Source organism: Aedes albopictus, chromosome 2 (genome assembly GCF_035046485.1).
Source record: "Aedes albopictus strain Foshan chromosome 2, AalbF5, whole genome shotgun sequence".
In the NCBI taxonomy this organism is placed as follows: Eukaryota; Metazoa; Arthropoda; class Insecta; order Diptera; family Culicidae; genus Aedes; species Aedes albopictus.
Window position 1 is genome coordinate 112944736 of NC_085137.1, and position 26222 is coordinate 112970957.

A 26222-nucleotide genomic window follows, 5' to 3' on the forward strand; every position below is an offset into this window, starting at 1 on the left:
CACAGTTGAAGGTGCTCCAGAAAATTGGCAAGAGATAGTCATTTAAATTTAATTGTTTGTTCAGATAAACAAAACACAAAAATCAATTAAGATTGTTTGAATACTTGGTGAGCTCGTTTTATATTATTTTATTTTTACAGTGTTTTTATCATAATATGAAAATTTTTGAATTAGTGCAACTTTTTTTACTGATTTAGTACAAAGAAGATGTGTACAATAATTATAAATACAATGATGTAGTAGGTCCCCTGTGGGGCAGTCTATGCTTTATTTATCCTCTTTAAAGAGATGATATTTGAGCAACTGTTATTTGTTTTAAAACTAACTATGACACAGAAAGTTAAAGAAAAACATAGAATTAGCCAACATTTCACAATGCTCCAAACTCTTATTCGAACCGCATCTTGTAAACTTACCAGAGAACAAACACATCAATCCAATCAACCAGAGTAGCGTATTGGTTCCGCTCCAGCAACAGTAAATATTTCTGAAATATCAAGGGATATCAAATGCATTACGAAACCGTACACGTCTGACTGCAGTCGTGGCTGCACTTTACTCGGATTCAATCCCAAGATTGATCGAAAGCTTCGATATTAAGGCATTCGAGCGGTTTCCTTCGTTTATTGATTGCAAACAACAACCCCGATCATGGTGTGCTGCACAAACTCAGTACTCAATATGTAAATGTTGAAATCTCCAACATATGTACGTATATGTAGCTTCGATATTAGCTTCAGTGCACCACAGGGATAACATTTCCCTCAAGTGATGATGTTGGTTTCTATATTCACTCGTAATATCATTGTTTGATGATTGCCATGAGGACTCTGGGGAGCTTTTACTCGTGTAGAAATTCTCTGGATTTACAGGAAATTGATTGGCACTTTACTGCTTTCCGTAATGGAAAAGATATTTGGATCAATTGACGATGTATCTGGTTTCATTTGCATCGAACAGAATATGAATTTCAATTTTTAATTAAACATCCATCACTGAATCAGAGCTTTGCTCTTAGTTTAATGTTCCATGAGCATTTCAACAGCGTTCAATGTAAACGCAATCAAACTTGGGAGTCAGATTATGTTATAAGGTTTTACGCGAATACCTGAAGGTGGTCATAAATCATGGCCTGTAGGCAAATATATCTCTCCGTTCTACTGTCAAAAGCACAATTCCAACCAAATATTCGCACGCATTCTCAGTCATCAACTTCACTCACAGATGACTGGTAACCATTAGCGAATTGTCGTTAATTGAATCCATGTAATGCGACTTCCACCGAAGCCATCGAAGACTTCCTTTGTGAAAGTTGATATCTCGACGACTAATGGTATTACTTTTCGAACCGAAACAAGCAGACAGTTGACCTACAGCAGCAAATAGGTTTATACTTCTAGGCTTGACTTGGCCGAGCCGAATACAAAGGAACCGAAGACCTGTACGTCTGCCTACCTGTCTGGAAAATTGATATACGATGAGCGCAAAGGCCCTCCCTCCTGGTCGGAGTTGCTTTTCTGCATAATTATCGTTAAACGCTTCCATGCCATGGGATGCCTGCCTTGAGGGGGTGAATTAAATTGAAGGGGTAAGCTTTTCGTTACTTTATGATAAATGCTTTAATCTGCTACTTGGCAGGACTTGCTGCATAGTTGTTGGGGAATCCTTTGATGGAAATCGAGCAAACCATTTGTGCGTTTCCTTGTCATAAGACATTTTTCACTCACCAAAGTCGATTATTTTGGAAGATAGCTTTTTTGACGTCCCCGTATTGTGCATTGCGATTGATATTGGGTTGGGACTTAGTAAAGTGATTGCATGTTTCTCTTAAGTTGAAAAAAGGTATAAAATCATGTCCTAGGTATACCGAAAGATTTCTGCGGAAATCTTGAATTTGTTTAAAATTTGTCCATTCCTAATAAAATTTGAATGATTTAAGGAGTTTTGAAATAGGTGTTAGATAATGTTAAAATAAGAAGTTTTTTCGGTGCCTATATAACATTTTCAGGAAGTTTTGGAGCCTTCACATTTAAGTGTAACTGTAACTGTTAGGACTCAACAAAGTTACAACATTCTTTGGGGATGATTTCCAACATGTCCGCAGTATATTTCTTCATCTTCTCGGATAGTCTCAGTTCTTTTGAGGCACTTTGGTCGAAAAACCTTTAAAACATCCATCTTACTTTCTTACAAAAATAAGGGAGCAGATGGGTGCACTGGTCGAAATATCATACAAGATTACCTTTGCATGGGTCCCCTCACATTGCTCAATTTATGGCAATGAGAGAGCGGACTCTCTCGCATTACATTCTATTATTCCTAATGTTTCTTTGCGAGCATGGCATTACGTGTTGGACGTAGGTTGGGTTGAGACTTCATACGTGTGATGTCAAGACGCATGTCCAACCATTACTTGCTAGGTGCACATTTGCATAGAATAAACCGTGCGCTAGACAATATTTGTACTAAATGCTGTTCTAGTTATGATGACATCGACCACGTAGTTCGGCTATGCCCGGATAATGACGCCTCCTGGATACCCTGAGGACTGAGGTAGACAACCCTTCGTTCCAGTTAGAGATGTGTTGGGAACCCGTGATCTAATCTATATGTGGTCCATTTATGATGTAGTCTAGAATTAGCATTTAAGTTAAAATACACATAAATAAAAATGAAAAAAAAATCCATTTATGATTTCCTTCGCATGCGTTGTATAAAGCTTTAATCTCCATGTTTTTTTTGCTTCAGTTTTTTTTTCTGTGTCTTTTGTGTATTATGTTCCTGGCTACCCGGCAGATGAAAACCCGTGACAAGCCCATGCCAACACCAGAGGCGACGCCAAAAGCCAAGATACCTCCCGGATGTGCTACAGCAAACCCTGAAACCCTATCCTCACCATGCCATTCCTTAAAATTATGTGACCCGCTAACCTCGAGCGGCCACGAGTACGCTGATCTCCTCCCAATAGTCCCAATACTAACCTTGGTACCTAAGAAAGTCAGAAAATTGTATCTAATTGAATACAAAGAATGAATTTCGGCTCCGTAAAGCGTTACACGCGATTGAGCCATAAATAAATAAACTAGATAAAACAAAATGTTGGTCCGCCATTTTGGATTCTATGGTCACTATTTTTCGACTGGAAAAATTGTTCCCATGTAAAATATGCACATATTGCATGATTTTAAAACTCAAAACTCCTCAAAAGAGCCACCATCGTGAATTTTGGTCCGCCAACCTGGATTTTTGACCACCATATTGTTACTCTGGATCCATTTTTGGACTCAGACTTCCTCATATCAAATATACTCACATTGCTTAGTTTTATAGCTATAAACACGTTACAGCATCTTGAATTTTTGTTGCCTCTTTGGTTTTTGGATCACGTACAAAGTGTGTTAACTTTGAAGAAGATGACACAAATTGGAGTGATTTGGTAAGTCACATGACAGGGTTTTGTTCAGTTTCACGTTTGGCCACTTCCGCCGGTGATGGTCCGGGTCACTAAAATGGCCATAACTCTAGAAAGAACACCTGGACGGATCTCTTAACTCTTTAACACCCAAAGCCGCCTTTATACGGGGAATAGCTTGAGCATTTTAGTATTTTTTATTTTCTGGGCAATCAAAGCATTTATATTTTGGCTGATGAGTGTAGAATTAGCATTTAAGTTAAAATACACATTAATAAAAATTTAAAAAAATAAATTTGGCTGATATTTAAAGACAATTACGACCTTGCGGCCTCTGCAGACTGGACATTACCAACATTCGACAACGGGCGGACATATAACACCCAGTGGAGAATTTTTCGTTTCACGAAAAGTTTCCCCCGACTAGAGCGGGGATCGAACCCATACTCCAAAACGTACGAGACACCTAAACGACTGACGCCGCTAACCGCTAGGCCACGAAGCCTAGCGGTACATATATCTCAAAATCTGTTCTGTTGTATTCTGAACACTGTGTATCCCAAAATAATTTTTGGTGTTCTTTGAAGCGTATTTACATTTTTTTAAATCTTTGAATAATTGATGTTTCGGCCATCATCTGAAATTGTTTATTTTGTATTGAATCGTAAGAATTAACATACAGGGTGTTAGGTTCCTGAGTGCAAACTTTTTAATGGGTGATAGAGGGCCATAAATGATGAAAAAATTGTTCTACGCATATGGTCAAATCTCAACCGTTACGTAGTTATTAAACTCCCCATGTTTTTGACTCTTATTGCCTTAACTGGCTATAATTTTAAAATGGTCAAACTTATCGCAGTTTTTTACCCTTATTCGAAAGATTATTGGATTTTCATCAAATGGCATCTTTGAATCGATTGGTTTAGTTGAATAACGAAGTTTTCTAGAGCAAAATAGCTAAAAATAGTGTGTTTTAATTTGTTTATGTCAATTATCTCTGAAACATGCGTAATGAATTAAAATACTTTCTTAGGCAAAGTTGTGGCCCCTGTTCCACTCTACAATTCGTTCTTTGATATCAAACTTCTAACTCTTATCGTTTTCTTGCAATTTTGATCTAAACGTGCGGCACAGTGCGCAAAAAAGTGCTTACCATGACGATTGCAAATTTATGATCTGAAATGCGACGTATATTGCTTAGTATTGCTTGTTACACTTTTGCAAACCCCCCTCCCCCTATAATCGTGACGTACTTCATTGATCACCCCTATAATACCCAGAGATATTCCATTTTCTAATTTACAGACTGTTTGGCTTAATAATATCGCTGTATATATTAGAGCTTCAAATGACAATATTCCGATCTATGATTCATCCTTCTTCAACCCATAGGCTGTTCTTTCAAGGAATTTTGTTTTCCATATTTAGCATTAATGAACATTTATTTTTTTACTTTCCATCATTTATATGCATATATTGTGAATTGCAATGCGGTAATAAATTACTGCTTATAAGCTTTTGTAAATTTTAGTAGACACTTACCTATCTTCCGATAACGATTGTTTTGAAGTTGTTAAATAGTTTTGATATCACTGGTTCTATTTTATAATCGTCGTTTTTCTGCCGAATCACTTTTTCATGTGTTCCACTTTGTCTTTAGTCTATTTAACCTTTTTGCCCTTTTCGACCTTTTGTCCATTCGACTTTTTGTCCATTCGACCTTTTATCCATTCGACCTTTTGTCCCATTCGACCATATGTTTCATTCGACCTTTTGTCCCATTTGACCTTTTGTCCCATTCGACCTTTTGTCCATTCGACCTTTTGTCCATTCGACCTTTTGTCCATTCGACCTTTTGTCATTCGACCTTTTGTACTTCGACCTTATGTCTTTCGACCTTTTGTCATAGATTCTGCAGGGGGTGGGTGGGTCTTTTTCATGATGTTACAACCCGAACAAATAAAAACTTTCCCCATACAAACAGTGTTATGAAGGGGTGTAAAAAAGTCAATTTTGGCGTTTTGAAACTTATGAATGAACCCTATGTGGAGGCGGCCATTGTAAGCCAATCGAGCAGCGATAGCTGTCAAAGTGTGAGCCAAATGAACATGTTTATAGTTTGTAGGAATGCATCGTTTGATAGGTATTATAATCGGAACTAAAAAGATATTGCGACATTTGCACCCATTTGGACTCGGTCCGAATTCATTATTATCACAGTCGAATTTCGCACACGACTTCGCAGCGGCTTGTGTACACAAATTCAATTGAGTTCATCACAGGGGCGTCGGATTTTACTGCGCTGCTATTTGTTCAAAATTTCGGAGAAAAATATACGATCATAATTAGTAAACGTGAACCAAACAATTTGAATCACGGCAAAGTCACGCAGGGGCGTTTTAAAGCGTGAATTTAGTACTGTTTGAGGGTTATCAAACCCAAGTAACAATCCTAATTCTTTTTAGTTTTATTTGTTTTTATGATAGTTTTATCGGAACATTGCATATTCTAGTTGATCTTTTCGGAGTTTCAGCTGAGCACAACTATTCTTCATCAAAATGGTGTTTTAAAAACACCTCCAAGAATACTTGAGGTTCAGTTCATAAAACCATAAACACAACAAGAACAGTTGAACTTACTTTCAGTTTTATAAGGTTCTTGTAGTTATCTTCAATCATCCGTTCTTGATCAAGAGCAACTGTTCTCGCATAAGAACAGTTTGGTTCATGAAAAATACAAGAAAAAACTCAAGCATCAGATTTTGATTCTCATCGTTCCATTACTGCTGCAAATCAAGAACACCTACCCGGAAACCCAAACGCGCCGCGGTGCAGTGCCAAGTTCCTCCGGTTGCAACATCCGAAATGAGGTTGGTTTGGTTATCCAGGACGTCGATTCCCTTGTAATCGGGAGTCAAATAATCGACCTACAAAACCACTTACCTGTTGGAAATGCTGACCGGAGGAATAAGGCGCTGCACCACATCAAGGCCGGTTTCCGAAAACGGTCTGCCTGGTTGGCAACGGTACCGGGCTGATGATTAAATTTATCGCGCGAAGCTCACAAAATCCACCGCGGTGCGATAATTTGTTGTTTGTTTACAATTTGGCGTACATGATTTATGACGTTCTCGGCGGAGTTTGCATAAACCTACATCAAGAACGTTATAAACCTGAGTACTCTTGAGTAATACTTCTTACCCTTGCATAAGATGTAATAAATTTAAGACGTTCTTGATGGAGGCCAAACAGGCTGCATTGAGAACGTTATAAATCCTAGTATTCTTGAGTTACACTTTTAGCTCTGGCATGAGTTGAAAGAAATTTAAGACGATCTTATGGTGATGTTGATTAAAACCATCGATGATGGACCAACCACCGGCCTAGATTTCAATGGAAGCCATGTTGAGAAAACTCATGAGCAATGTTCGCATGACCAGGAATAATATTTTTAAATATTTTATTAGTGCGTTATAATGGAAGCGCGTTGCAATTTTTGGAAGTATCTTGCAACATATATACGATGAATTTTGCTTGGCATTTGGCATCCTTGCTACATCCCGGAAATATTTCCATTTTGTGTAATAAATTAATCCCGATTTCAATAATGTGTCATTTTCATTGTGTTTTTAATTTCAATTTAATTCACCAAACTTTTCTGTCGACATAAAAGCTGCATCAGCAACGACACTGACAAATTTATTATTGTTTTATCGTGCACTTGAAGATTTCTACTAGGAGAGAGCAATTCGCCTTGAGGACAACTTGGGAAGTACAACAAGTTTTAAGAGAAATTTAAAAACAATTCTCCAAGAGCATCTTAGGATGGGCCTCTTTGATCTTATGGCGGGTTTATGGTTGAGTTGATGTCGTGTTGTAGAGCAATTTGGTTTATGCATGGTTTTAAAGAACAGGTGTTGAAGCATTATAAAATTAATTTTGTTACTTGGGATGGGCCACATAAAGTTTGAGGCCTATAGCAGAATTCAGGAGCGTTTCAGAGAGTTTCAGGTAATTTCGTACCGTTTCAGGACGCTGCAAGGGCATTTCTGGCAGGTTCAGGGATTTTAATTGGATTTGCGTGTTTTATGAAGCCCATGGGGTTTTCAGGAGGCTTTCAGGGGGCTTCGAGTTCGCTTCGCTTTGAGGGTTTTTAAGGGCGTTTCAAGAAGTTTGTGGGTTTTATGAGCGTATCAAACGGTTTCAGAGTGTATCATGATTATTCACGAGCGTTGAAGGGACTTCAAAGGGTGTCGCCGCAGAAACTGTGCCACTGGCAACGCTGCCATCAATCATATCTGAAGGGAGCGAGAATCTGCCAATGTGCCGCTGCAATACGAGTGGCAACTGTCATCGTGCTGTGGATGAAAAGGATCGAACTGTTTCCGGTTAACCAGACCGCATTTTTGGTGAAACGTCCGACCAGTAGGACGCAAATTTGAGTCAAGTGTGAAATTCAGTTTGTGTATAGAAACTAACTTTGAACGGTGGTGCAGGCTAGTGACGACATTACGGATTAGTGATTTTGTGCATATCTCATTATTACAAAGTTGAGGTTTGTTTCAAGTTAGGCTTGATTGAAAATCTATTTAATTATGTTCGTAGTTCTACAGCGCTATAACATCCACAGTCCGTAAAGTAGATCCCGTCCGCAGTCCGCCATAAGTTGTTCGTCATTCGTAGTTCGTAGTTTGCCGCAATAAGAAACAGTAAGAAACTTATATTCAGTGAAAATATCATAAATTCATATTAAAACTTATCTAGGTTAAATTCCTGCGCGAATCAAGTAAGAATAGGGTGTTGAAACCACAAGGGCACACCGAATTGTAAGTCCATATTATTACCATATAAATGTTTATATTCATTGTTGAATTTACCATCCACAGTTTGAAGCACAATAAATGAAATCGCTATCAGAATCGGCTCTGCCTAATAATTCCACCCTGTTTCCCGCAACAATCTTCAAAAATTCGTGCCGCAGAGAAGTAACAATGGCGGATGAACACAATTGTGCGACTTGTGAACGACCGGACAATGCAGACGACATGGTCCAGTGCGACCATTGTGATTTATGGCAACATTATACGTGCGCAGGAGTGAACAATAGTATCGCCGACCGGTCGTGGGCATGTGGTCAATGCACGACGATGGCTAACGGAGACGTCATTGAACAGAGAAGCGAAATTAGTCGCGCCAGTTCAACATCAGCATTTTCCATCAACTTGGGCCGATTAGTGGAGCGCCAGCAAATGGAACGTGCACGTGCTGAGTTAGAACTTCAACGCCGCCATCTTGATGAGCAGCAACATTTGATGAATGAAGCGCTGGCACCAGTACCAGTTTCTGGTACACCTAAGTCTGCTATCCATCCTATGGTATCAAATTCCTATGCAATATCGGAGCATACCGCTTCGATCTCTAAACAAGGAACGGACGACTTCCGAGTTTCCTTGAACAAGCTCAGAAACCGTTTGGGGCTGTGCGAGAAACGCGCCCAACCAACATCTGAGCAACTCTCATCGCTACGTGTGGAATTGGAACTGTGCCGGAGTCTTCTGGAAGGCTTCCAATCTAGCGATATACAGCAACCAAAGCCAGCGGCAAGCCAGCCGCGCTTGGAACGGACTCCTGACAACTCGAGGGTGAGCTACACATCACCTTTGAACCCTGAAAATGATCGCTACCCCCCTGAACGGAACGAAGAAGCTGGAACAACGAGTGGTACTAATACGCAAAGTGTTTCATTGCCATTGATAAGCCCGCAAGTTGGTCAACCATCGGTAAGTCATCCAAACAAAGCAACTGAGATGTGGTCTAGCGGCATCGGAGTCCAAGGTAAGCGTCAAGCCTTTAGTAAAATCTTAAGCGAACATACACCTCATCATTGCCCCACGACCAAAGTTAACAACGAGCAGCCGCGATTCAACGCGCGCCAAAGTAATTTTAATGCGGCTTATGCTCACGAGCAGCTGCGAGAACCACTCGCGCCCTCGAACGATGTTAATATAGCGATTATGCCTAAAAGGCGATTTGAACTAAATCCAACCTTAGAGCAAACGCGACACCCTCCCGCGAGCTCTATCGAACTCCATGAAGCTTCGTTGCCCCCTCGTCATTCAGTAAATGTGAATCGAAACCAAGAAATGCCCCTCTCACTCTCAGTTGGTCCTACACAACAACAGTTAGCAGCTCGACAGTCCCTGGCTAGAGAACTTCCTCGATTCACCGGTGACCCTGCAGATTGGCCGATCTTCATTTCGAATTATCGCTACACGACTGAAGTCTGTGGCTTTTCGGACGGAGAAAATATGCTTCGCCTACAACGTTGTCTATCTGGCCCTGCTCTTGAATCTGTCCGTAATCGGTTGGTACTGCCAGCGTCGGTTCCTCAAGTGATTGAGACTCTACGATTGCGGTTTGGTCGTCCAGAGCTGTTGATCAATGCCCTTCTGTACAAAGTGCGGGAAATACCATCGCCAAGATCTAACAGGTTGGAAGAACTTATCGATTTTGGAATGGCAGTACAAGAGTTGTGTGACCATATTGAAGCAGCGAATGAACGCGCTCATTTGTCAAATCCATCACTTCTACAGGAGTTGGTTGCAAAGCTCCCTGCGGACCAAAAAATGATGTGGGCGGGATACAGACGGGGTTTTCATCAGATTGATTTGAAGACCTTCGGTGATTACATGGCATCCGTAGTTCAGGACGCAACAAGCGTGGCGACATTCGAGCCTGAAGCAAAACGAAGCAGTACCTACGATCGTTCGAAGAGCAAAAGTTTCGTGAATGCCCATGTTTCGGATATAGATGAAGGAACGGGTTGCACAATAACCGAACTGGGGAAATCATCAGAACGATTTCACACAAGTCCTGAGTGCCCTCACTGCAATCGGGATGGACATTACATAACCGGTTGTGATGATTTCGTGGAATTGAATGTAGGCGATCGGTGGAGAAAGATCCGGGCACTGAACTTGTGTCAGAATTGCCTCTTTTCGCACGGATCCCGATCATGTCATGATCAACAGATTTGTGGCATCGGAGGGTGTCAGTTTCGCCACCATCCGCTCCTACATTCTTCTGGACGGTCCTCGAAGTTATCATCAACAAAAGTTCAAGTTGCGGAAAATAATATTCACCGAGTCATTACTTCCTCATTACTGTTTCGTATAATACCCGTTACTCTCCGAGGGACTAGAGGATTAATCCGCACTTTCGCCTTCCTCGATGAGGGTTCCGACCAAACCTTAATTGAAAGGGATCTCGCTGCATTACTAGGAGTTAAGGGTATACCACGACCGCTGTACCTACGTTGGACGGGAAACACTACTCGTCTAGAAAAGGAATCACAGCAAATAACCATCGATATCGGAAGACTCGAGCAGAACAAGGAATATGAACAAATGAATGCGAGAACTGTATCGAATCTCGACCTTCCATGTCAAAGTTTCCAGATGGAACAAGCAATTAGGAATCATGCGCATCTTAAAGGGATTCCTGTCATAAGTTATCAGAATGCCAAGCCGAAGATTCTGGTTGGCATCGATAATCTTCGCCTGTCATTGCCGTTGGAGACTCGAGAAGGGGATGGAACGGGCCCGGTGGCGGTTAAGACCAGACTGGGCTGGTGTGTATACGGTCCTCGAGTAAGCAACAATAACGAAACCAGCAGCTTTTGGGAAAGGAGTAATGAGGAGGAACATCCTGAGTCAGTAAAACTGTTTCACGCCAAAATGAATACACCGGATAATTCAACGAAGGAGAAGAATCGACCATATCGAAATTTGCAGTACCAGCCTTGGCAGGGACAGTCGTCTTCCAGCAAAAATCCGACGTTCCATGAAAGCGAAGTAAAGAGACACCCAGAGAAAGTTGGTGACATGCATTCTGAGATAAAATTGGTTGACGAGGGGATGCTGGTCGTGGAGGCGGAGGATGATTTAAGGCCCCGGACGTTTGCAGAACAGTCAGATACCTTTGCTTTGAGTTTGTATCGAAGATATCGGCAAGCAGCAATGGAGATTGGCAGAAGCACTACGCCGAGATCGGTGGCACAATTAGACTTGAGAGCGTTTGGTGAGACTCCGGAGAAGTCCGGACCACACCCGGGGGAGACTGTCGCCGCAGAAACTGTGCCACTCGCAACGCTGCCATCAATCATATCTGAAGGGAGCGAGAATCTGTCAATGTGCCGCTGCAATACGAGTGGCAACTGTCATCGTGCTGTGGATGAAAAGGATCGAACTGTTTCCGGTTAACCAGACCGCATTTTTGGTGAAACGTCCGACCAGTAGGACGCAAATTTGAGTCAAGTGTGAAATTCAGTTTGTGTATAGAAACTAACTTTGAACGGTGGTGCAGGCTAGTGACGACATTACGGATTAGTGATTTTGTGCATATCTCATTATTACAAAGTTGAGGTTTGTTTCAAGTTAGGCTTGATTGAAAATCTATTTAATTATGTTCGTAGTTCTACAGCGCTATAACATCCACAGTCCGTAAAGTAGATCCCGTCCGCAGTCCGCCATAAGTTGTTCGTCATTCGTAGTTCGTAGTTTGCCGCAATAAGAAACAGTAAGAAACTTATATTCAGTGAAAATATCATAAATTCATATTAAAACTTATCTAGGTTAAATTCCTGCGCGAATCAAGTAAGAATAGGGTGTTGAAACCACAAGGGCACACCGAATTGTAAGTCCATATTATTACCATATAAATGTTTATATTCATTGTTGAATTTACCATCCACAGTTTGAAGCACAATAAATGAAATCGCTATCAGAATCGGCTCTGCCTAATAATTCCACCCTGTTTCCCGCAACAAAGGGGTTTTAGGAAAATTTGAGGGGCGTTTCAGGAGGCTTCATGGGTTTCAGGGGGTGTCGGTGGTGCGTTTTGAGAAAGTTTCAGGTAGATTCATAAGTACTGCGTCGATAAGTAATTAACAATGTTTAGGGCACAGACAAACAGACGTCTCACTCTACATTAGCCACACTCAGAAACATAACAAATCACAGACAGTTTGAAAGTTATACTTTTTTATTTTCACTGCAGTTTACACCTAGAGTAGATTAAAATTTATACTTACATTGCTTGAAAAGGTATAAACTGAGCAAGAATTCAATAAAGATAATTTTATTGTAGTGTAAAAAGAAAAGGTATGGCGTCTCCGTGTTTACACAAGTTCAACTTTTAGAACCTCTTTGAATTTAATTACAAATTTCCAATCAATAAAGGGCAAGTAAGTTTGAATCAAACCTTGATCCAGCGAAAAATGATCAATTGCATCAATGCGTGTGTTATAGGAGCAGCAGAACGCCATTGGTTCCGGGAAATGTGCCGTCTGAAATATCGTCCCGGCCAAGATCCCGGTTTTCCTGCTTTAGGCATCGTACACAAATTACGTAACGTTATAGGGGTAGGGGGGGAGTCCAACGTTGCGTTACGATCCATACAAAAAAATTTGGGGTTTCATACAAAAAGCGTTACATAGGGGGGGAGGGGGTCTGAAATGGCCAATTTTAGCGTTACGTAATTTGTGTACCATGCCTTACCACTCCAGGCGGTAGAGATGAACAACAGCGGAATATCCTGGTTTCATCATAATTCGGCATCGCACAAGGTAAAATTGTTTTTTCCCAATGATTGTTCAAGCTTCTAAAAGCGTTGTTGCAATTTATCATTTTCAGATTCATACATGTAAGATACCTGCTACGCTGCAAACAACAATCGGAAGGATGGTGCCGCTCATTTTCCGTTGCTTGATTATTGAGCTTCGATGCTAGTTTTTACGATTGTTATAACAGAAAGTGTAAAATCAATTGTACCTTAATTGAAAAAGTGTTTTTTGTTGTTTTAGTTTTGCAAATCAATCATAACCTCAAAATGTTTCATTAAAATCATGTAATGCTTTCCCGTATTATCATAGACTAATTTCGTATTATCGTTTGTTATACCAGAGTACAAATAAATCGAAGTTATACTAGGCCAGTTTTACCGGCACATATACAAAGTCTGGGGTCAACCAGGCGAAACGTGATTGGTATGAGATTTAAACTATTTAGTTTAGATTTTTTTTCTGAGTGCACACAAGTCCAATGTCGCGACTGTTCGTGTGACCAACATCTTGTTTGCCACGCCCTTACATCGGCAGTAGCGGCATTAGAAGTGTCAAATAAACCTTGTTTACACAAACAAAAGATCCTCTACAAGCCGGACACTTACAGACATTCAATTATTACAATTAAAGTTATTATTTTAAATAAATAGAAAAAGTGACTACATTGCCTTTGGAGTTCTAGTGTATTTCTATTCATTCTACTCACTTCCCATCGTTTCCCTTTTTAATAGATAATTCAAATATTCTGTAGTTCGCAAAGCGCTCGCTCACGGCGCTCGCATCGTTTTTCTTCCTGTTTGACGTTTGCTCACTACCGCCATCTACTCAGTGGGTTTGCGAAATACTGCGTAATTAGCATTGGGCGATTATGTTTTCGTGACGATTATTTTTGCTCTGAAAACCAACAACAAATAATGATTGTTATTATTATTTATTTTTTTATAGAGATTTATAGGGAGATTATCGATGATACCTCAGTGAAAATCAGTTGTCTGACAGCAGCGGTAGCTTTTTGCTCTACCTAAAACGGAAAGTTTTCTCTAAATATTTGGTCGTTCATGCTCATGATCATAAGGATTGTTCAATTTATAAAACGAACAACTTGCTTGTGCGATCTTTTTTATTTTTCAATAAAATCATCATCTGTTTTTTGCATAACTTTTTCTAGCTATACTATAAATGTTCTTTATTGTGTAACTGAAGCGGTTTTCGTAAAACATCAAACAAAACCCATTTCTCAAAATTCGATATAGCTATCGACATATTTAATGCACATTTTTATGAAGTTTTCAATGTATTGGAATCTTATACTATTCTACTAAAGGCAAAGCTCAATAGTTGGTAAGTAATAATGTACCAAGCACGGTGTTCCCCAGACCGTTATTATAAAATAAAAATCTCCATCCAATCGGTGCGCATCATTCGTTTCCTATGACTATCCTATGCATGTCTGGGCAAAATTTGAAAAAAAAAATCGTAGGGCCCATTTTTGAGTTAGGCCCTTTTAAAGGGCGTAAAACCATATATTCAAAGTATAATTCAATATATTTATGTGATCAGCCGTTTTTTAACTATTTTGATTACATATTTTCAAGAAGAACCGTTTTGTATTGAGTGCGAGTAGTGTCAAACATAGTTTTGACTAATTTCTACCAACATATGTGAAAATGGCGGAACAACCATTGTACGTCCTAGGTTCTTCCGTTCTTGCTAGGCGTATTTCAATTTATTTAAGACAGCATATACCGTTATCAGATTCAGGGGAGTCTGCTCTACCTGTTACTTGTCGAAGATTGCAGAAATTTACAATGGTTGTTACGCCATTTTCAAATGCTAGTCTAGATTTTCAGATGAAAATGGGATCATTTGAATATTGGAATATGGATAAGTGAGTACTATTACGTGAATATTACAATAAATTCTGAACATCTATGTTTGTTTCAACTAAGAATGAAACGCGGACAAAATTACAGAAAAGGAAAATATATGTACCTAATACATGATAAGAGTGATGAGGAAATTTAAATAGAATTTCAGAGGTTGTAATAGAAATTGTAGAAAAAAGTTAGAGCCTTGAAATTTTATCCATATAAGTTCGTATTCACACATGAATGAAACACAAAATAAATATCCAAGTATGAGGCAGAGCAGAGCTCAACAAAATATCCTATTCAAAGGAATGGGTTTAACAATATTTACTACAAGATATCAATCTTTTTTTTTTTTTCAGTGTTCTATGTCTCTCGAGTCTAACAACATTGAATCCTTCTCAATAGTTGATAAAATGATATCTATCCCAATGTTTGGACATTCTAGTGTGAAGCACAAGATCTGGGGCCTGAATCCCACTTTTAATGTAAAGGACAGGAAAGTATGCCATTTCGACTAGAAATCTTATTGGACTAAAAGTTAGTTAAAACAGCTAAAAAGTTATTTCACATAAAATATGCAGATGTTTCTGTAAAAAATAGATTGTATACATACTTGCTTCGGCATTAGAGTCTTTATTTGCAATACATGTCCACATAGTGTCAGCAATTCTGCATTTATCATACTCATACGCTAAACCCGCTTACTATTCAGCGTAATTGAACCTAATACTCAACGCTATTGAATAAGAGGGGACTGTGTTTCGTTTCACTTCAACGATTTAATTTTCTCATTTTTACCATGGCATGGCATTTTTTCACAATTAAAGTTTCTGCGGCCTATCAGTTTCGAACAAAGCACCTTGTGATTATCGAATAAGTTGATAAAAGAGAAGACAAATTGCTGTCAGGAGGCACTTGTGGTGTGATGATCATGTTTTCTTTGGTCTACACTGCAACGCGGCTTCCTGTATAAGTATTATTATTTATAATACACTACATTCATATTCAAGATGAGCGATTCCAAGCAACAGCATCAAAATTAAGGAAATTTTTTAATTCATGATTTTCTATTGAACTGAAACTTTGCACAGTTTTTAAGTTCCATCTAAATCGTCATTTTCCGATATCAAATTTTTATTTTGAATCACGACTAACTTTTCAAAAGGGTGTATGTGAAAATGGTTCAAAAATATTCAAAAATCTGCACAGCCAAAATGGTTCGTTCGATTGCAATAAATTTTTCAGCAAAGTTAGATAACTAAATGGTGATTCCTAAGAAAATATACACTGTGAAAAAACATCTTTTTTAACATTAAAAAATATCATTTTTGTCACAAAAACTCAAATATCTCAAAACCCTATCTTTTTACCAACGTAATTTTTTTAGGGAAGACGGTCCATTGTATTAGCAATCTACCATAAAAATTTGGTGATGGTAAACTAATAAACAAAAAAGTTATAACATTTCAAACATTTCACAATTTTCACATTTGGTAAATATTTTTTTCTGTGTAAATTATTTCGATCAGAAATCGCAGTTAGATGCAGATTTTATTGTTCAGCAAAGTTAGATAACTAAATGGTGATTCCTAAGAAAATGTACACTGTGAAAAAAAATCTTTTTTTAACATTAAAAAATATCATTTTTGTCACAAAAACTCAAATATCTCAAAACCCTATCTTTTTACCAATGTAATTTTTTAGGGAAAACGGTCCATTGTATTAGCAATCTACCATAAAAATTTGGTGATGATAAACTAATAAACAAAAAAGTTATGACAATTCAAACATTCCACAATTTTCACATTTAGTAATAATTTTTTTTAGTGTAAATTATTTCGGCCGGAAAGCGCAGTTTGATGCTGATTTTATTGTTAATGGCCTTGCGTGAGTAAAACAATCTGTTTTTATTATGTATTATGTATATTATATGTACAGTACTGTTCCGATTTTATCACGCCCTCCGCGCATTAGTCGTTTATTGATTAATTTGCTGTTACATTTGAGGACAAGTGTTTTCCCTCTTCTTCAAGATGAATGTTGAAAGCGTGTTTTGCAACGTTAAAAATATTGAAATGGGTATAAATGTTGAAGTATATTTCAAAGCATTTTTGAAAAGAGGCGTGATTAAATTGTTTAAACAGATGTCGCTGATGGTACGGTGGCATGACTCTCTGCACTTAGCACTTCTGGCAATTTCTCAGTTGTTGTCGTTTTCGAACTTCCTGCGCCCTGCTTTACCGATGATATACAGATGGCTCGTTTGTCAAAGTCTAGACGGCAGGACGTGCAAATGCGTAAATTTGTATTCAATTTGGGCATAACCAGTCTCTTTCAGTTTATCTATGAGATTTCGTAACTCTTTTGAACATTTTTTTTTCACAAGCGGTCTACAAGAGAGCGTTGAGTTGAAGACCTTTGAGAAAGCGACTGTTCATGTTGTTCGTTAGATTATAATAAACAAAATCACTTATTAGTTTTAACTGACTAGTTTGGTGTTGTTTGCTTGGACGAAGAAAAAATTTACTATAAAATTTTTAATATCCATAGCGGTAGTATTTTTTTGCTTTTTCGTGAGCATTTTCATGGTACATATGTATACAGTAAGGTGGCCCACACTTATATGAAAAACAAAAATTTCGAAAAATGCCAAGTCTTACCTTCTAAATCAGTTGTTTTGGAGTCCCAGAAGCTACGTTCAAAATTTGAGCAAAATCGGTTGAGCCTAAGGGGGCGCTCAAAACGCTTGAAGTTTGTATGGGAAAACTTGGCCAAATGTATGCAGAAATTTTAAGTTTTCGAATTTTGCCGCCAGGTGGCGCTGTAAGCGTTCAATAATCAAACCCTTTGGTCTTATTGTAGGTGACTATATGCCAAACAACTTTGTCGAAGACCGCAAAGTGATCCAACTTCTGTGAAAAAAGTTATACCCTTGGTAAAGTGAGGATAAACTTTATTGTTGTTTTTCCAATACATGTAAAAGAATAATATCAATAATGAAATCTCACTACTTTGCCTCACTTTGCCTAGGGTATAACTTTTTTCACAGGCGTCGGATCACTTTGCGGTCTTCGACAAAGTTGTTTGGCATATAGTCACCTACAATAATACCAAAGGGTTTGATTATTGAACGCTTACAGCGCCACCTAGCGGCAAAATTAGAAAACTTAAAATTTCTACATTTGGCCAAGTTTTCCCATATAAACTTCAAGCGTTTTGAGCGCCCCCTTAGGCTCAACCGATTTTACTCAAATTTTGAACGTAGCTTCTGGGAGTCCTAAACAACTTATTTAGGAGGTAAGACTTAGCATTTTTCGAAATTTTTGCTTTTCATGTAAGTGTGGGCCACCCTAGTATACAGACAAACAAACGTAACACTGACGAAATTTTCATTGACCACGCCTTTAACGATCATTTTGAATCTTGGTTGTGGCTTTCATAACCAGAAGAGTGCCCATCGTTTTTCTTTGCGTTTGACGTTTCACACTAGCGCCTTCTGATGACGATATTGCACAACGCAGTGTTTCGTGAAACATTTCCACCAGGTGGTGGTAGTGTGAACTGGGCGATGGATTTTCACGAAAATTGTTCTAGGCGTTTTGTCTGTTTGTCTGTGGTATGTACCTCTCATGCATTTGTTGTTGTTGAAGTTACTCGCATTTTTCCGATCATAAAGTCTGTTCTCTAAGGGCCGATTTCTTCACCTCGGCTTAACCCGTAAGCCAGGCTTACCCATATAGTTAAACCTGGCTTAACGCCTAAGCCAGGGTGAAGAAATCGACCCTAAGAGGTATTTTTTTGCAGATCAACTAGACGTATACGCGTATATATAAAACTTTTATTATGCAGCTTTCGTCTTCAAAATAAGTTTAATTCCATTTTTCTTATGATCAACAGCTTTTCAACACTATCAAGGGATTTTTTCACCAGTCACGTACAATAAAAAGTATGACAATCTCAATATTTTTGATCACAACACTGGATCGCGTGTAAGGTTCAAATAGATACTATAGTAATTATAAATAATCAAACAAAAATATCATGAAAACAACTTGTTTAATTCATGCGGTAGCCTTTACAATAAAATCAGCATCAAAATATAGTTCTCGAAATAATTTACACAGAAAAAAAATTTTTTTTGTTACTAAATGTAAAAATTGTGAAATGTTTGAAATGTCATAACTTTTTTGTTTATCAGTTTACCATCACCAAAATTTTATGGTAGATAGCTGATATAATGGGCCATTTTCCCTAAAAAATTGACGTTGGTAAAAAGATAGGGTTCTGAGATATTTGAGTTTTTGTGACAAAGATCATATTTTTTTATAGTAAAAAAAGAAATTTTTTACAGTGTATATTTTCTAAGGAATCATCATTTAGTTATCTAACTTTGCTGAAAAATTCATAACAATCGAACAATCCGTTTTTGCTGTACAGCTTTTAGAATATTTTTGAACTATTTTCGCATACACCCTTTTGAAAAGTTAGTCGTGAGTGAATATGAAGGTTTGATATCGAAAAATGGCGATTTAGATGAAATTGAAAAACTGTGCAAAGTTTCAGATATTTTTGAAATGGTCGCTCAGGATCGACTGACATGACTCCGTGGAATTCCTCAGATATTACTTTTCTAAATACAATATATACTTGATTAAATGTATTTGTCATTTGAAATTTATAAATCATCACATATTGGCGTTCCTGATTTTATACAAAATTTATTCGATTTTTAATTCTTGTGCAAATAAAACTAGTATGTTAAGGGCTTAAAACATTTCAAACTCTTCTTCAACGCTAGCAAGATGCGATTCGTCCCCGGATGAGCTGCAGTGAAACCTTTGGTTCAATCCTTACCCTGTCCATCCCTCAAAATATTACCTTCTAACCTCGGTACTCGTGGCAGCTCCCCATTACTAACAGATAAAATGAAAAGGTTATCATCGTGTGTATATTGTATATATTAAGTTCAAAAAAGATCTTCGGCTCCGTAAAGCGTTATACGCGATTGAGCCCCAAATAAATCAACTATATTAAACCCCCCCCCCCCCCCCCTCATGACCACGTGGTTTATGGACAGCCCCTTATTGAAATATTTTCACCTAAATTCACATTTATTTATGTCAACTAACAAAAATGTTCATCGTGAAGATGAACCAGCCTCGGGCTGAAAATCTCCCTAATAAAGCTAATAATAATAATAATAATAATAATAATAATAATAATAATAATAATAATAATAAAAATGTTCATATTTGCTTCATAAAGTTCAACAAAAACTATGCTAAACATATCTAACGCTCAATGCAATACAATTCTTCTTGAAAATATTTCATCGAAATCGTTTAAAAATGGCTGAGTACATAAATATTTTGATTTTTACTTTGAATATAGGGAGCATCTATTAAGTACGTCACGCTAAAATCGGGAATTTTCGACCCCCCCCCCCCTAGGACCGTGACGTACTTAATGCATGGCCCCATATGGCTTAACGCCCTTTAAAAGGGCCTAATTCAAAAATGGGCCCTACGATTTTTTTCAAATTTTGCCCAGACATGCAGGATAGTTATAGAAAACGAATGGTGCGCACCGATTGGATGGAGATTTTTATTTTATAATAACGGTCTGGGGAGCACCGTGACCAAGCAGTCTCCAGCTTGATATAGTGAGTGTCCTTGTTTTCATATAAATTATTAAAAATGTTCATTCAAGTCCTGTGTTGCAATAGCATCACGGATTCGGCTAAAAAATTGTCCAGAGTAGTAGAATGTTGCTCTCTGAATGATACAGAAGAAAAATTTTCTTTTAATTGTGTCAGTCCAATTTGGGGTGCAGTCAGCAATACTGTATCTGTAATTGCGCGCAGTAACCAAACCAGCAATGCTATTAAGAAGCAGTTTTCTGCATTTTAAACTACATTATACCCACTTTCGACTGGATGCATAAAAAAATTGATTATTAAATATTTTCATACCCTTTTTGCTTTACAATTAAATTTTATTTAAAAAATCTTATCTCAATGATACATATTGCCCATTTTACTGGCATATTACCAGGTTTGCTGGTATGTCTGAAACATACTGGAAAAACTTGTAATTAGAAGGCACGAAATGTTGCTAATTGACAAATTGAGAGATGAAATTTGTGAAAAAAAATCGCATTCTGGTGGGATTCGAACCCACGACTCCGTATTCGCTAGACCGGTCTAGCGAATACGGAGTCGTGGGTTCGAATCCCACCAGAACGCGATTTTTTTCACAAATTTCATCTCTCAATTTGTCAATTAGCAACATTTCGTGCCTTCTAATTACAAGTTTTTCCAGTAATCTTATCTCACTTGAGACTTTAATATCTCCAATTTAATTTTCCAATTGAGTTTAAATTTTGCCAGAATGTGGCCCATATAGCCGAGGCGGTAAACGCACGGGTATTCAGCATGACCATGCTGAGGGTGACGGGTTCGATTCCCGGTCGGTCCAGGATCTTTTCGTAAAGGAAATTTCCTTGACTTCCTTGGGCATAGAGTATCTTCGTGCCTGCCACACGATATACACATGCAAAATGGTCATTGGTAGAGGAAGCTCTCAGTTAATAACTGTGGAAGTGCTCATAGGACACTAAGCTGAGAAGCAGGCTTTGTCCCGGTGAGGACGTTACGCCAAGAAGAAGAAGAAGAAGTGTATTACTCATTTTGCTGCAGCGTGGCACATACTTTTCTGGTATTAAAAACGATATACCATATATGAACAGTAATTTCTATAAAATAAAACTATTTTTATTCGATTCAAGAATGATTACTACAATGAAAGATGATGTACGCACAAACGAAGCAAAGGTGATTAAATTTGAACTACGCGTTTACTTTTTAGAGCCTTGTAAAGTTGTCCGTTTTATAAATTGAACAGTCCTTAATGTATTTCCCACATATGTTTCATGTTTCGACAATATTAAATTTCAGACCTTATCACATTTCCCAACTATGAAAAGTATGTGAACACAGTGAATAATTGGCATATGATGATGTACGATATGACTAACCAGATGAAGAAATATCAAACTAGGATAGAATATACTCGGGAACCCCAGATTCTTCCTTCTTGTTGTGAAACGTTTCCTGCTCGGAATAACATTATCTTGTACATACGGATTTCTTCTATCGTATCAACAATCCCTCAAGCACCAAAGCCGCATTATGTACCTCGGCTCCAATCCTGTTGGTTGATACCTATACCTTCTCGGTTTCTAGGCAGCTTATCCTGCCTGCTAAGGAAAAATGGGAGACGTTGCAACCGGTGGTAAATCAATATCCGGAAAAATATTTTCTTTACGAAATTAACAGCCATATGTGTAGGTCCAACGCCCAAAGTAGTAGGCACTACGACTACACAATAGGAGAACGAATGCGTATGGACCACGCACAAACGCTGCTGCCTTGCAGATTCAACAGATGCATGATATCAATCGTATGCCAGCGGTTAGTAGCAGATATACACACATACCCTAGTGATTGTGTTGCTATATACGAAGTTAGTTGAGATAAAATTGAATTGGAGCAGCCCTCTATCATTCCGACGAATACGTCGCTTTTTAGTCCTGGGGGCAAGCATGACAGACGGGACGTTGTTGTTGATAGCTTTTTAAGTGTTTCTTGATGTCATAGCCATTGCTTAGCTCATCTCTGTCTGGAAAGCAGCATGAGAATGAACAACTTGTTAGCAGATTTGCTCTTGTGTTTGGAGTTGAAACTTCAATCCGGTCGACATATGTTTCCTCGTAATATCAGGCACTATAGAGCAATAGTGAAACTAAGCTCGTCCTCCAATAATAATCAAACTTTCGTGATTAGAAAAACTAGCCTAAAAAAAGAATGTCAATGTCGCGAGTGGTCGTGTGACCAACATCTAGTTTGCCACGTGCCTACAGAGTCGGAGCTTGAGCTAGAAGTGTAATATCAATTTGGCGCTGTCCATAAACTACGTCGACTCATTTTTGGCCATCTAAAACCCCCCTCCCCCTAGTTGACTTTTGTCAATAATAAATTTTCAAAATTTGTATGTAGCGTAGACTTTGGAGACCCCCCCCCCTCTCCCCCTAAGAGTCTACGTAGTTTATGGATAGGCCCTTTTGATCCATTTTATATTCATTTATTATTCACATAAATCTAACTAAACATTTTTTGATGCTCCAGAAATTTATCGGTATTCTAAAGTTGTTGTAAATCGTTCAGTGTTGCCATATAATCAGAAAATTTCAAACAATGAATGACCAAACGTGAGAACCCTCGATCAATACTCAAACTTTGCTGAACCTCCAGAAATGATATGTTTACATCTAATATTTGTAATTAGATGAAACTTCTTAACTTTACTATTATTTAAAAAAAATACATTTTATGCATTTTCCTATAAACTCCTATAACGATTGCAAAAAGAAATCGAAGTGTACCACAAAATCCTGAACATAATCATTGGATTCTTACTTACAGCTTTGGTTTCCCACGAACCGAAAGCGTCATGGGTTGCGTTGAAGGGTTGAAGTTTCCTGCAACTATCACAGTACGTCGGAAGTAAACCGAAGTGAAATTAGATGGTTGTTAAGCACGAAATCTTACACCGTAAAGATGATGATGACGGTAAATTTGTCATATCGGGAAACGGCACGGTGGTAATGGCACGCGATGGAAGCGATGTGGAAGAATGATTTCTCAAGTGGTGGTAGCGTGCTGCTGCTCTGGATTGAAGAGATTGCTTGGGCTTCGTGGAAAACTTACGATAAGTATCCTGTAATCTGAGCAGTATGAAAATTTGCTGTTCCGTGGCGAACTTTGCTCGCTGATGGGCAAAGTTACCATCAGATCACGATAATTGAGAGCTAATGAAAATTGTTCGCTTCTTGAGAGAAGTACGTAAGGAGCCATATCTTGCTAGTTCATCGTTTCTTCGATACTTCCTGGAAATATCACATTGCCAGGAATGTCAAGGTTACGGTTCAAGTTTGAGTTTATCTTGCGAGAAAAAAGCTTAAGGCGAATCGGTTTTTTATCCAGAGAAAACAGGTATAATTTTATATTAGAAATTCTAAAAATTTCAATATCAAATAACCTATACAGACAATTGACCTCTAATCCACAGGGCGAACATAATCGAATTGCCTATTTACATAATTCAGTATTCTTTTTATGCTCGTGGCTTCACGCCAAAATATAAATTGAATATTTTTCCATGCATCACAATTCTTTCAGCAGTAGACATTAGGGCTGAGAAAATTGTACCGAGAAGCCGTACGAATTGACAGCAAATCATTCCCCCAAAAAAAAATAAAAGCTCCACCACATCAACGGAATTCATTCCCAAGCACGTGCAACGCCGTCGGAAGCTTTTGATGTAGGTATTTGCAGATGAATGGGAAAATCCTAAATTGCAGGATGTAGCACGGCAGAAGAAACGAAAAAAAAACTGTTTGCGTTAGATGTTTACAAGAGTGGGATCCCTTTGCGGGAGCACTTTCCATTCCGAATTGCGTGGAATCATTACACGGCCAGATTTCGACGAGTCGTCGTCCTCGGGTGATTCATGGCTCTGTGGAAAAGCAATTTATGGAAAGAATCACGTACACCGAGAAGAGTCTTTCAAAAAGCAGAAACAATAACAAACCCGCAAAAAGTGGATCTCATTTTTCAAATCAGCAAATCTAGAACAAAAGCCAGCCACTCACTCGTCTGGGCGGTGGAAAAATCCACGAAGGGAAAACTTTATAGGCCATCAGAAGGAAACTTCAATCGTTTTGGAGCGCACGAATGGAAATGTCTAGGCTCTAGTTTGATACATTATATATGAAGCGATCCTTTATAGTCTATTTTTTTTCTTGTCCTTGCGTTACATTGTGAGTTACTACACCAAAGGGGGGTCGACTCAACCGGAAATAACCACATGGAGTGGCGGAAAAAGAGGTAGTTGGACTAACTAAATATGTTAACGGTTGCAACATTGTACTCTTTCGGAAGTGACTTTGTCGGTGACGCTTACATGAGAATGGATTGTGTTGACAGATTTTCGAACAGATTAAGGTACACCGGGGCAAGTTGAAACGGGTGGGGCAAGATGAAACAGCGGGTTAACATGATGTTTTCAGATGACGATAATCAATTTGATTGCCATAAAATATAGTTTTTGATTCAAACAATCTTTTAGCGAAAGATAAATTTCCAAATTATATTTAAATCTATTTCAAAACTTCGCGTTTCATCTTGCCCCACCCGTTTCAACTTGCCCCGGTGTACCTTACACGAGTTTAATGAAGCGTGAATGACGCACGTTGTACGAATTGGATCAGTTATAACACAAGGCTGTATTTTTTCTCGTATCAACACTACGGTCAACGTGGGTTTGAATTACATAAATCCAAAACAAAATTTTAAACAGCCTTTAGCAGTTTGAAAACCCCCTATTCCGACTATTAAATTTATGGCCGATCGATAATCGTTAAACTTCGGTGTTCCGCCTGAACACACACAACACGCAAAGGCATTCCGAAAGACATCCTGTGCGCTGTAAGGACGATTGATAAATAAATTACTGGTGTGAGGTTTTTCCCCCTTGGAAATGTTCTATTTTTGATGGCATGCGAATGCTGACAAGTGGCCGAGTTTACGACATGACAGGGACAAGAGAGAGCCGAAAATGGGCTGGAGAAGGAGTGGAATCCCGAATTTACGAACTTTAACATGGGTGGTTTGGATTGAAAAAAAGGGTAAGGTGGTGTAAGATGGGCTGCAAAACGGTAAGTCGATAAGGAGAGCATTCAACATAGCCCTGGTTCCAAGTCCCTACCTCATATTTCCATGGGACAAGCGATGAGAAAGACCGCCAGCTAAAGAGTTGTGTGCTTAGCTGGTAGTGCAGCATAGGCACTGTTGTCCTTCCGACTTCAGCTAGATTCAGTACGACCCGAGCGTCTGTCACGAAGGAGGTGCGGTTCAAACCGCGTCTGTTCAAGCATCCAGCGGCTGAGTATGACATGCTCTTCCACCGTAAGCTATACCTAAGATAGCAGCCTCATCAAGGTGGATAGGGTATTTTGAGCAACTTACTATTCCCGAAACCCAAAAACCATTACAGACCGAAAATGAAACATTACGTACTGATTCAACGACAACGACTTTTAACGTGAAACATCGGACAAGAATTGGAACATGGAATATATGAACCCTAGCCCAGCAAGGTAAACTGGCACAACTAGTCAACGAGGTATGCCGTATGAAGCTTGAGATCCTAGGACTGACCTAGGACTGAGTTTGTTGGCCAAAATTTGTAGAACACAGA

General features: G+C 38.6%; 2 protein-coding genes across 7 annotated transcripts in view; both read right to left on the reverse strand.

Annotated features, from left to right (window-relative positions):
* Positions 1-26222, reverse strand: part of LOC109414182 (CD63 antigen) — a 242323-nt gene that overhangs the window by 73153 nt on the left and 142948 nt on the right. The window lies entirely within an intron of this gene.
* The window catches only part of LOC134287703 (uncharacterized), a 193622-nt gene that overhangs the window by 14846 nt on the left and 152554 nt on the right, over positions 1-26222 (reverse strand). The gene's annotated exons all lie outside the window — the stretch shown is intronic.